Below are 13,081 nucleotides of genomic sequence, written 5' to 3'. Positions count from 1 at the left end.
GGGATTTTCCAGGCAAGAGTACTGGAGTGGGGTGACATCGCCTTCTCCGTGAGGATAGAGACTATACCTTTTTTCCTGTTTCCCTGGTTCACAATAACAATGTCATTCTGGTGGGGAAAGCAGACCAGCTTTGGCAACCCTGGTGGGAAAGGTGGATCTTGCATTTACCTGGGTCAGGGGTAGGAGGACCCTCTCTGGAAGGAATGCTAAACAGGTATACATGAGTGAGACAGGAGGCTCTGGGTTCACACACCCCCATGACAACAGGGCAGGCTGGGCTGGGGGCCCTGCCCTTGAGTTTCTGAAGCCCCAGGGCTCTTGCTGCCTGGAGTGTGGGCTGTGGTTATTCAGGCACACAGTCTTCCTTCCCAGGCCTGGGGTGGCCAGAAGACTGGCTGTAAAATGCCGATGGGGAAGGGTAAGGGGGCCTGGCTGGGGAGCTTATGCTCCACAGCGAATTGTCTGGAAGCCAGGCAGCATGGCTTTTCCAAGCAGGTAGATGTCCTCGTTCGTACCGAGGTTGAGGTGCTTCACCATGTTCTTCTCAAAGAGGAATGAGTGGTAGGTGCCTATTGTGCAGGCACTGTCGAAATACCTGATAATAGTTGCATACGTTAGTCTTGTGCTTGGATGGGAGGAACTCGTAAATAACCACCAGGTCACACAGTGACATCATAATGATAATGCCGAGCATCCCAGAGGATGGGGAGTTTGGCTGGATCTGCTCTGAGGAGATTTCTTGAATGATGTCCCACAGCTCCCAAGGCATCTGGGGCTTGAGGATGTAAAAGGGCTGATGAAGATGCAGCTTACGATAGCTCTTGAAGTTATTGAAGTAACTGTAGTCGGGATTCCTGTACCACTTTGGGATATCTGAATGGTAAACAGATGGGCCCCACACACTTAGGATTCCTTCATTGTACAAACTGTCTTTGAGGAAGCCCGCTTCTGTGGTGACCAACTGAGAGTTTACCAGACGAATGGTGGTTTTTGTGCCCACGTCTTGTTGGAATTTGACTGTGGGTGCCCCATTAAACCTCTCGACTGCATTGTGATCATCTATTTCTCGACCCAGCTGGGAGGACTTCAGAGATCCTGCTGGAGAGACAACAGCACAGATGCCCCATGGCCCAGCCTTGGTCGTAATGTCCTCCTGAGGCAGGTAACCCTCCAAATCAGAGGTGTTGAAGGGAAAATCTGTGATCTCCATCACTGAAATTTTCATGTGGTCCTGGGGGTGGCAAAGCAGGGCCTCTGCACTGAACTTGACCCTGGCCCCTGGCCACTTGTACATCACTTTGTGCTTGTTCATGTTCAGATAATTCTTCCGGATAGTTTGCAGCCTGGGGATAAGGTTTTTGGAGGAGGAAGGTGACTCAGTTATACTGAATTATTTTCCATTTTAGTTTATTACAAAGTATTGCATATAGTTCTCAGTGCTATACAATAGGTTCTTGTTGTTTATCTGTTTTATATTTAGTAGTGTGTATCTAATAATCTCAAATTCCCAATTTATCCCTCCGTCCCCTTTCTCTGTTGGTTAGGTTTGCTTTCTATGTCTGCTGAGTCTATTTCTGTTTTGTATATAAGTTTATCTTATCAATTTTTATTTCCAAATATAAATGATATCATATTATATTTGTCTTACTCTGTTTGACTGCACTAGGTATGACACTCTCTATGTCCACCCATGTTGCTGCAAATGGCATTATTTCATTCTTTTTAATAGCTGAGTAATATTCCACTGTGTATATTAATATGTACCATACCTTGTTTATCCATTCCTCTGTTGATGGACATTTAAGTTGATGCCATGTCTTGGCTATTGTAAATATTATTGCTATGAACATTAGGTTGCATATATCCTTTCTTTAAACATTTAAAAGTAACTTTTTAATTGAAGTATAATTGCTTTACAATGTTATGTTAGTTTCTGCTGTACAGCAACATGAGTCAGCTATTTGTATACATATACCGCCTCCCTCTTGAGCCTCCCTCCCACCCTTTCCTCATCCCACCCCTCTGGGTCATCACGGAGCCCCAGCTGAGCTCTCTGTGCTGTACAGCAGCTCCCCCTAGCTCTCTTTACACATGATAGTGTATATGTGTCAGTGCTACTCTCTCGATTCTTCCCACCCTCTCCTTCCCCGCTGGGTCCACAAGTTCATTCTCTACATCTGAGTCTCTGTTCTTGCCCTGTGGAGTCTCTGGATGTATGCCTAGAACTGGGATTGCTGGATCATATGGTAGCTCTAGTTCTAGTTATTTTTAAGGAACCTCCATACTGTTCTCCATTGTGGCTGCACCAATTCATGTTGCCACCAACAATGTAGGAAGGTTCCCTTTTCTGTAAACCCTCTCAACAGTTATTATTTGTGGACATTTTGATGATGGCCATTCTGACCAGTGTAATGTGGTATGTAAATATGTTTCTACACACAAATATTGAAGTATCTGAAAGAGAAAAAAAATTCCATTTATAATTGCATCCAAAAGAATATAAAATACCGGGTAATCAATTTAACCAAGGAGGTAAAAGATTTAAACAATTTAAACTCGAAGACATTAGTGAAAGAAATTAAAGGAGGTATGGATAAACACAAACATATTTCACTTGGGCTTTGGATTTGGAACTGTCTTTACATTCAGTATTGATCTCTTGAACATTTTTTAAATCTTAATCGGTCTTGATTCTCTGAATGTAGGTGATTTTACCTACATTTGAGACCCTCATTTTCCATCTCTTCCCCAAAGATACTTTGGGGGATTTTATAAAGTCTTTTAAAGAGTTTGATAGACTGTCTTTCTTTGTTCTTCTCTTCCTCTGTCAGTCTAGTAAGAAAGATTCCTGTCAAAATGAAAAAGGTGATTTTGCCTTGACTTATTTTGTAATTCATAGTGGTTGTTGGTGAGTACTGTTCCATGTATAAATTCTCATTAAAGACCATTTCAGGGATTACTGTATCTTAAGAAATGATTGCCCTTCCTCCCTTTTTTGCAGAAAAGCATGACACATAGGAGATTGCATGGCAGGGGCATCGAGTAGTAAAGATGGGAACACTGATACAGTTGTATGCCTTTAAAGTGAAATTGGATCATGGTAGAGTGGAAAGAATGCCAAATTTGTAGTCAGAAGCTCCTATGTTTGAAGCTTGGTGCTTGGCAAGAGAGAATGAGGGCATCAGTGTTCAACCTGCAGTGCCTTTGTAAGAATTAGAAGCCATGCATGTAGGGGTTTCCAGAGGATTTGGCATTTAATAAGTACTCAGTGCTTTTATTATTAAATGGTTGGGAAAGTGGAGTGAAAGGGTGAAGGAGAAACACCTAGATTAAAAGAGCATGAGTAACACTTAGATATTTATTAAACAAAATGTACAAACTGATGGTATCTGAAACAATAGTAATTTTGAACACCAGTTGGACATATGGTGACATAAACTTATTTTAGGTTTGGAAATAGTGTTGATTTTTAAAGTTTCTTTTAGAGATGCCAACTGAAGAATACACAGATTAGAGGGCAGGTTAACGGGGTATATATGGGGCAGAATTATCCATGTAGTGGAGGTTTTTAGGGCTGTAGGGTATGGATCTCTGTCACTGTATGTGTTTGTGTATTTCAAAACTTTGTTATACACAGTTACATGGTTCTCAAAAAAGGAGATGGGAGAAAGACAGTTATAGGTCATAGCTTAAGACATTAGGCTACCCTGGAATTCAGAATCATAGATAAGAGCACAGGGAATTTGAAGAGTGGCACAAACACATATAAGTTTGTTAAGGAGAAGCAGTAGATTCCAAAGAACAGCCTTATTTATGCCACAAATGTCCATGGAGCTAGGCTCATAAACACGCAGTAATTATGAATGTCACACCAGTTAATAATGTAGTTGTTTAATATCAAAATCACAGGTCTCTTTCTGAATTCTGACTCTTCATTAACTCCTTCAGATCTTTGTCTCAGTTCGTCTCCATAATCAGCTCATAGGGTTTGCTTATGGCTTTTCTTGATGTTGAGTATTGACTATATTTCTCCCTGCTTTTGAACAACCTCTGCTTCATTCAGTGCTTTATTTATGCTTCTGGAATATGTTTACCAATATGAAATTGCTCTTTTCCCCCTCAGGACATGCACAATGAAGAGGCTTTTTGCCTCTTTTGCCTAACTTTTGTTATTTTATCTTAGTCATGTATACTTTAATTTTCTGCAGAAAAAATTTATTAAAATGATACTGAGGTTTATACAGTATGACAGAATTGACCAGAAACACAGTTGAGATCATTATTTTACTTACAGAAAGTCTCAGTTGTCAAACTATCAAATAGATGATAACATAATTGATCATAATTGCTTATTAAAATGAAAGCATCAAATGGCAAGATGGTACCTTGATTCAGAATTATTTTAATGACTGAATCAGAGCCCTGCATGTTTCAAATTTGAGGAATTAGCTGCTACTGAGGCTGAAAAGGAAATGTACCTGCTATTGAAGGATATAGCTTTTTAAAATAGTTTTATTTGTTTATATATATTTAGCTGTGCTACGTCTTCCTTGCTGGGCAGGCTTTCTCTAGTTGTGATGAGTGAGGGCCACTCTCTAGTTGTGTTGTACAGGCTTCTCATTGTGGTGGCTTCTCTTGTTGTGGAGCACAGGCTCTAGGGTGTGTGGGCTTGAATCGTTGTGGCGCATGGGCTTAGTTGCTCCGTGGCATGTGGGATCTTCCCAGATCACGGATCACACCGTGTCTCCTTCATTGGCAGGCAGATTCTTTACCACTGAGCCACCTGGGAAACCCTGAAGGATATAGCTTTTATGTATGACATACGTCAGAAATAACAGAGGGAGATAGTTGAAACAAATATATTCATTTTACTGGATAACTCTTCTACCTCACATCGATGTTTACAGAGCATTCCACTTGTGGCCCAGGTTTGTCTCCAAAAAATTATACTGAATATGATTCTTATTTTATGTTGAGACACTGTTTCTCAAGTAATTCAATTGAAATGACTTACCCTAAGTCATTTGCCTGATGAGTACTGAAGTTCTGACTCAAGGCTCATCTCTGAATTGAGTGTTTTTTTCCCCTTGTTCCTCCACTGGCACCCACAGATAAGTTTTTCCAAAATTATATTATTCTAAAAATGAATGCATCAAATGCACTTGTATTTTGAAACCTCGATCAAAACTTCATAGTTATCCTTGGAAAGGATGACCAATTTTCTGCCGTTATAAATTAATAGAGGTGTACAACCAACTCACAGCTCTATTGGCGATTTCAGTGGAAAGTCTCCCAAATTACACTTTATGACCATTTTGAAACCAGTGTAAGGAAGGTTGAGTTAGGCTTTATGTCAAAGAATTTTACCTTATCAGGTGGAGACTCTGTTGCTTTCACCCGCATCAGGAAACCATAGCTGTTGTTGAGACTGTTTCTGGTTGTCAGCTGTTCAGATGAATTTTCTATAGCCATTTTTGTTGTAACTTTTCATAGATAATTCTCATAGTTTCTTATCAGTTTGCATGAAACCCTTTGTTTCATTATTTCCTAGTTGAACCACTAATACGAAATTAGTTTCACACATGATTACAGCCACTATTTTGATGGTTTGATTCCCAAGCTGCTCACAAAATATTCTACTGTATATTTTAAGGATTTAAGATTCCTTATGCATGTTCATTATATTTATTTCAGTAACTATATTTTTCTCAGAGGAAGAAACATTAATTTCCCTAACAGTGTATATCAAGCTATTAAATGTTTATGATGGTGACTATATCTTCATTGGAGTGAGAGAGTGTATTGAGGGGGTGATGGTTCAGAAGCAGAAATACTACCTTAAGGCCCAGATAACACAGGCCCCTTCCTAGCCTCTGACCAGGCTCCCGGTGGGACCACTAGCAATCCACTTCCAGCCCCCACTCTGGGTACTCATGTCTCAGGGATTCCCTTCTCTAATGGCCTTCCAGGGCTGTGTGGGTTTCTTGGGCCCATCATACTGAGTGCAGACCTGCCTCATTTGTGTACAGCCCTGGGCCCAAGGGGTAACCAAGTGGTAGATATCAGTAGCGAGGTGTAAATGAGGTTTTAACCTGTGTTTGGTGGTGTTCACATGAATGCACAGTCCCTCTCAGGATGGGAAGATGCAGAGCAGGCAGAAGTGAAGGAGAAAGGACCTCTCTAACCCAGTGATAGAATTTGTCTGTGTGGCTACCTTCTAACCTACAAGTCCACAGTCTGAAAGTTCAGAATCAGAACCCACCCTTCTAGGTGAGCAAGGTACCTTGTCAAGCTAGGAACACAGAGCATTTTTACTTACCCTTTTCTGCATGTTATTTTTTACTTCTAAACACATAGATATATGATGCATGAGCCTTTATTTGTTCTCTTGTCACGAGCCCCACAAATGCTACAGGTGGCCTGAGCCAGGGTTGCATTATCAGATAGGGAGTTTGAATCTACTTTGCTAGCATACACCAGCAATGTCAGCAGAGAATGCCGTGCTGACCATCAGAGCCTTGATTATTTCTCCTGAAATTGAAATAGCTTTCCAGATTTCCTCTGGTAGATACCCTAGAAGTACCACCTTGCAAAGTCCCTATGCAAAGTCATGAACTAAATATTCAGACTCTCCTAAAGTGACAGTTCAGGGCAGTTCCATCTAAAAATTATTTGTCCATTCAATAAACATCTATCAGTCATCTACTGTGTAAATGGAAGATATGTTAGGGGTATAAAAGATGAATTGTGCTCAGTTCTCATTTTCTGGCCTAATAATGAAGAACTCATAATATTTTAATAACTATAAGATAGGTCAATAAGTAGTATATTCATGACAGATAGAGTCATGATTCTTTGGGAGTTTCTAGGTAAGCAGTTGTGCATTTCATGCACTGCTTAAATTATACCATCTGCGTTTGAATCTCCGAAGCTTGCTGCTGCCCTCTCCTTCTGCTTACCTCATTCTTTTTTCTAGCTAAGTCCTACTTAGTTTTTGAACGTCAGCTCAGATTACAGCCTCTGCAAGGTGCATTTCCCAACACTGTTCTCCCTTGCCTGGGGTAGGTGCATTATCCCTTGAGTTCCCAGAGTACCTGATTTCACTGGATTCTGAGTTTGCACATCTGTCTTTCCCCTGAATTAGGCTCCTTTAGGGTACAATGGCCGGAGAAGGCAATGGCAACCCACTCCAGTACTCTTGCCTGGGAAATCCCATGGATGGAGGAGCCTGGTAGGCTATAGTCCATGGGCTCGCTGAGGGTTGGACACGACTGAGCGACTTCACTTTCACTTTTCACTTTCATGCATTGGAGAAGGAAATGGCACCCCACTCCAGTGTTCTTGCCTGGAGAATCCCAGGGACGGGGGAGCCTGGTGGGCTGCCATCTATGGGGTCGCACAGAGTCGGACACGACTGAAGTGACTTAGCAGCAGCAGCAGGGTACAATGGCATCTTCCACGTCTGTAAGTCCTCTGCTCCACACAATGTCTAGGACGTGCTGGGAATGCTCTAATGGCCTGCTGAATGGCTGAGGATCACAGGAGTATAATAACTATGTTGTAGAATACTAAGGCAGAATGTGAAGAGGAAGAAAAGGGGGTAACTGTTTGAAGTAAATGAAATATCAGCAAAGCACAGGTGAGACACGGATACAGGGGAAAAAAGTGAAGAGTGCAGCTGAGCTCTGTTGTGGGTTTTCTAGAACAAAGATTTGGGAAGTCATGCAGAATAAGAAGGCTTTTGAATATTAGACTAAGGAGTCTTCATCTTACTTGTTAAAAATATAGTTCCAGTGAGCATTTTTAACCAGTAGAGTTTTGTGAATGGAGGTCTACTTTAAGAATTAACATCATGGTTTGCGAAGATGCCTAGGAGGAGACACAGGGAGCTGCAGATGAACTAAGAAACTCTTCATTTACCAACCATTTCTGGATAATTTATTAGTTCACAGTCCCTGTCCTGGGATCTGGAGACACTGAGGCACATAAGTCTTTAAAGTCTCACAGTCTGACATAGGAGACTGACCTTTAAAGAAGGAGGAATGATCCTGGAAGATATTTTAGAGCTTCTATGAAGGGACCTTTCTGTATACCCAGAGGAGCAGAAAGATTCATAGTTGGCTATGGTTGGAAACTGACATTTGCCTGGAGGGAAGAATTATTGACTACTCATATCAGAATGCAAAAGAAGGGCTTTTTGTGTGTTTTTTTTTTAAATTGTAAGATAGTTGCTTTACACTGTTGTGTTGGTTTCTGCCATAAAACAACTCAAAACAGCAGAACGATATATATATATATATATATATCTCCTCCCTCTTTAGTCTCCCTCCCACCCCATCCCCCCAGGAGGGGTTGTTTAAGAGGAAATATAATGGTTTAATCATGTTGAGCCAATTGCTTTGGGGGGATTACAAGCAGAAATAACAACACAAGTACCAAACAAATTGTGCCTCATGAATCTCCCAACTTAATTTCTGCAACTACCTCCACTATGCAGCATAAGGAATCACTAATGTTATACTGGAAGGAAGGCAGCCTCTTCTGTATTGTGTTGCACAGAGTATAAGATAGTGGGGCACAGAGTATAAGATAGTGAAAAAGAGACAATGTAACTGTTGAGAAGATAATGTGTAAAGCTAATGCTTAGACATGCAGGAGCAGAGACCAATTTAGACCACACATTGATAGATATCCACAAAACTGCTGAGCATAAAACAACTTTGGGTTGAGGTAGTCCTCTCTACAAACCCATGCACCTTGCTATGATGTATTTCTGGAAAGCTATTGTAACAAGGGCTGTTACGTTTCCTTAAAAATAACAACTTTCCACTCCTGATGAGTATACTTTCAGTTGGAGGAAAAAATTTCGAATAGGAAAGCAGTAGGGCAGGAGTCCTTTCCTTTTAAAGTAGAAAGGAGTTTTTTGTCACATCTTTCTATTCACAAAGGCCAATATCAGCAGAATCATTAAACTCTTGGTGCTTCTAGTCCTGACCCCTATTCCCAGCTGCAAACAAGTCTGCCAATCACTGTCACTTTCGTCAGAAAATTTTGTGACATGAATGCCTGGAATGAGTTGAGTGATGAGGTTCTCATAGACTGTTGAGAATCTGTTGGAGATGTGACCCTATGGGAGTCATCACAGAGACTTGCAGTCTATCTATATCCAAGGCAGTGACCTTGGAAGGGAAGATCAGAATCTTTACATGTCCTATTAAAAATGGACCAAATGAACGTGTGTGATAATTACACCTATTATACTTTAACACAGAGAAACAAATAAGCAACAAACCAGGAAGGAACCGACTCAAGAAATCCATGGCCTCAATTAGACTTCCAATACAGCCTACCTTATCTTGAACACTAGTTTCATTAATACATCTTTTGTACCTGGAAAGTGACTGAATTAGGTTACTCTAGATTGTGCTCCTGTAGAAGGCCATGGCAACCCACTCCAGTACTCTTGCCTGGAAAATCCCATGGACAGAGGAGCCTGGTAGGCTGCAGTCCATGGGGTCGCACAGAGTCAGACACGACTGAAGCGACTTAGCAGCAGCAGATTGTGTTCCAGGAATAAAACAATCTCAAAATCTCAGTGCCTTAAAACAAAAATAGTTTGTATTTGGGCTCTGCTGAGGAACAATAGATGCTCCAATCTGGAATTTAAAAAAAAAAAAATAAAGACTGGTTTTTAGGAAGAATTTGGCATAAAGGAGATTATCACAGGACTGGACTTGAGCACATGGGCTTGGAAGAGGGGAGGGATTTCTCCATGCACACCCCAGAGCTTCCCTGTTCCTTTCACGGACTCCACTTCCTCAGTGCTTGTGATCTGAAGGGTGGGGCCTCAGTGATTCCTGATATCACTGCATTCTGCTGTATTTCTCTATGAAATTTTCTTTTTCTACTAATGGTTTCAACATAAGGAAAGAAAGGACTCTGGTTTTGATTACAGCAGGACCTATGCTATTAAATAGAGATAAATTTATATTAGTTAAGTAGCGTTGAAAATTAAAATTTCAGTGGTTTGCTAAGAGGCCAGGTGTAAATAGTACTTTAAGTATGTGTTTATTTAGGCACCTTGATCCAGTTTTATAAATTTTCTAACTATATTAAATTTTAGAAAAGACTCAATTCCTTTGCCCATAAGATGGTTTGGAAAAAATGATACACTTTTAAATAATAAATGTGTGGCATTTAAAATAACGTTTAATATATTATAAGCTTAAAGGAGGAGGGGGAATCTAGTTAGCTAAGTGATTATCAACAGCTAATATACTATCTTTGAGAAATCTAGTGGCCCAACAGGACCCAAGCCCATCTGGTGACTTCTGCTGGAATTGCATAGAGTGTTGGAGGGATAAACTCAACATAGATGCAACCTTAGAGATGTCAGGAAGTCCTGGCAGAAGCCAGGAGTGGCTTCTGAATCACTTTGTGGGTTTTAAGCCCTTGTATCTGAGCCTCATTACATTATCATCTTAGGTTGGTACTTTGATACAAATGCAAGATTTCCTGAAAGTAAGAAATGTTTTTTGTTCAATTTCCCCGACACTAACAAAAGACATTTTATTTCTCTGGGCATCATGCTCCAAGGGTTCCAAGAAACTGCAGCTGTGGTCCTCTGAGTGCAGGCTTGTTCTGTTTTGTTTTCTCCTGCATGCTCCTGATCACACTGATTCCTGGCTATTATTGTAATATTCATCCAGTTTTCAGTAAATTGTGTCTTTTTGTTTGTTTGGTTCTGAAGGGGTTTTCAGTGAGGAGTCTGAACTCAACACTGAGGGTGCTGGTGCAGTTAAGATGGTTTCTTTTGTGCTCCAGGGCTCCCTCCTCTCCAGACACCCCCACAGCCCCCACCTCCGCCCCATGTCCTTAGATGCTGCGTCCTCATCACTTCAGAGTGCTCTGTGATATTTGCTCTGAGTCGGCCTCACCTCAGAGTAAATGGGCCATCTTATCCGGAAAATATGCTCCTTTATGATGAGAACTGTGACTGCCTGTCTGCTCAAGCCCATCTCTGCTCAGTGCATAAGGAATAAATTCATCAACTGAAGGAACAACCCACAAGCTTCGGGCTGTCTGGATTCTAGTCTTGCCTTCACTCCAATCTCCACGTTTATAAGAAGGCAAGGAAAACCACACTCCTTAGGGATTGATCATCTTGATCATTACTCTGTGGAATTAGGGGATACCCATCTCCAGGGTTCTTCAAGCTCTGAAAGTCTACATCCCTAAAAACGGAGGCTGCGTTCTCATGTCCACTTTACTGTCTGCCACTGACCCTTCCTATGAGGAGAGCGCAGGCAGGCTGCTTTCTCCAGCATGTGTCATCCTCCCGGCCTGCCTTGACAACCAAGTTCTGACATCATGTCCCCCACTCACACTGGCTGACCTGCAATTTATCACGTGTTTCATTTGGTCATTTTTCATTCAAGACAATAATAACAGTACAATTACCTTTCAAAACATCTAAAATATACCACTGAAATAAACAATGGAAAAATTATTTCCCTCTGGTAGGAGTATTTCATGCTCAATATAGAGAAGAGTGACAGCTATTGATGAATAAGTGTTTTAGATAGAGATTCTAGACGATAAAGTCTCTACTTACCTCTATAAATGGTAAAACTAAAAATACCAAAGCAGCAGATGAGGACTCGCTGTTAATATTTTCACTGAAAAATAAAATCGGAGCATTTTAGTTAATAAAAATTATTTGAATCCATCTGTTTTTCTAGCATGTGTTTATACATGACACTGCCTTGAAATTCCACATTTGTGATCAAGAATGGTGTAAAACTACTCAAAAAACTTGGTCCATTATTAAGAATCAGGCTGATTTTATATATTCACAAGAACAAACTTCATGTTTTCTTAAAAGAAAAGGAAAGCAATGTACATAAATGTTTATGTCTACAACAGACTGTCATTACACAAAGAATTTTTGAGGCACCACCAGATGCAGGTATCAAGGCCCTGTGATCAACTAGGGGCCTCTCATTGCTAAGACGTGGTTCTTGTCATGGTGATGGTGATAATTAATGATTAAAGCACTGACTCTTGCAGCTTAAATTTGCAGTATTCACACCACTCACTGATTTATGAAAATAGTTCACTCATGTGCCAACAAATATATCAGGTGAACGATGGGGACTCATTTTTTCATCCATCCACAAGGCTACAATCTCCGAGACTTCTGTCTTGTTTGTGGCTGTAACTCTAGTGCCCAGAGCAGTGCCTGGCACAGAGTAAGCAAAATAGACATCTACTGACAGAAAGAATGAATTCACTTCCGAAATAGTTCAGTTCCCCCATATTTGAAACCTGTGACAGTCTGTAATTTGAACGCATGTGGTCGCTGCACACTGGAAGTTTGGAGCAGCCTCTGGAGTCACACCCAGATTCAAATTCCAGCCTAAACTCTCCAACTCTGTGACCTTGGGTGAGTTTCATGGGTTCTGATCTTCAGTCTGTCCTTACGTCCTTTGGGGGTGGTCCTTGTCAATCTCCTTCTGGCAGGACTGCGAGAGGTGAAATCGTCTAAGGAGTAATCTGTGCTCACCGTGATGTCTGCATATGAAAACCGTTGGCCTTGTTTGAAGCTTTCCTCCCCATTTCATAACATTCAGTTCATCTGCAGGAACTCACATCTTTAAAACCATGTGAAATTACCAAGGAAGATGAAAAGTTCAAAGGATATGATATCAGAACACAGCCAAGCACCTGAGGCTCAGCGCACCACAAGCCAGTCCATGGCAGCAACAGAGGACCTGAGAAACCTGCATCCCAGTGTCGGCGGGTCTGCTGCAACTTGCTCCTCATCTCCGGCTCATCCTCTGCTTTCCTAGCACGTGTCCTGCAGTCAGACCAAGAGCAGCCAGCTGGTCTCCTTTCTGAGAAGCACAATGACACAGACGGTCGTGAACCTGTGCCGGGCTTACATTCACACAGAAATGTGTAATTGAATGTTTGGAGTAGTTTCATTAATGATAGCCAAAAACTGGAAACAACTAGATGTCCTTTGATAGGTTAATGAATAAACAAACTGTGATATATCTATACCATGAAATAATTCTCT

General features: G+C 41.1%; 1 pseudogene; it reads right to left on the bottom strand.

Moving 5' to 3' along the window:
* Positions 1 to 441: 441 nt before the first annotated feature.
* Positions 442 to 5,472, bottom strand: LOC138071838 (beta-galactoside alpha-2,6-sialyltransferase 1 pseudogene; annotated as a pseudogene).
* Between the last annotated feature and the right edge of the window lie 7,609 nt (positions 5,473 to 13,081).

This window comes from Capricornis sumatraensis, chromosome X (genome assembly GCF_032405125.1).
Source record: "Capricornis sumatraensis isolate serow.1 chromosome X, serow.2, whole genome shotgun sequence".
NCBI classification, from domain to species: Eukaryota; Metazoa; Chordata; class Mammalia; order Artiodactyla; family Bovidae; genus Capricornis; species Capricornis sumatraensis.
This window is presented reverse-complemented; position numbering and strand designations above follow the sequence as displayed.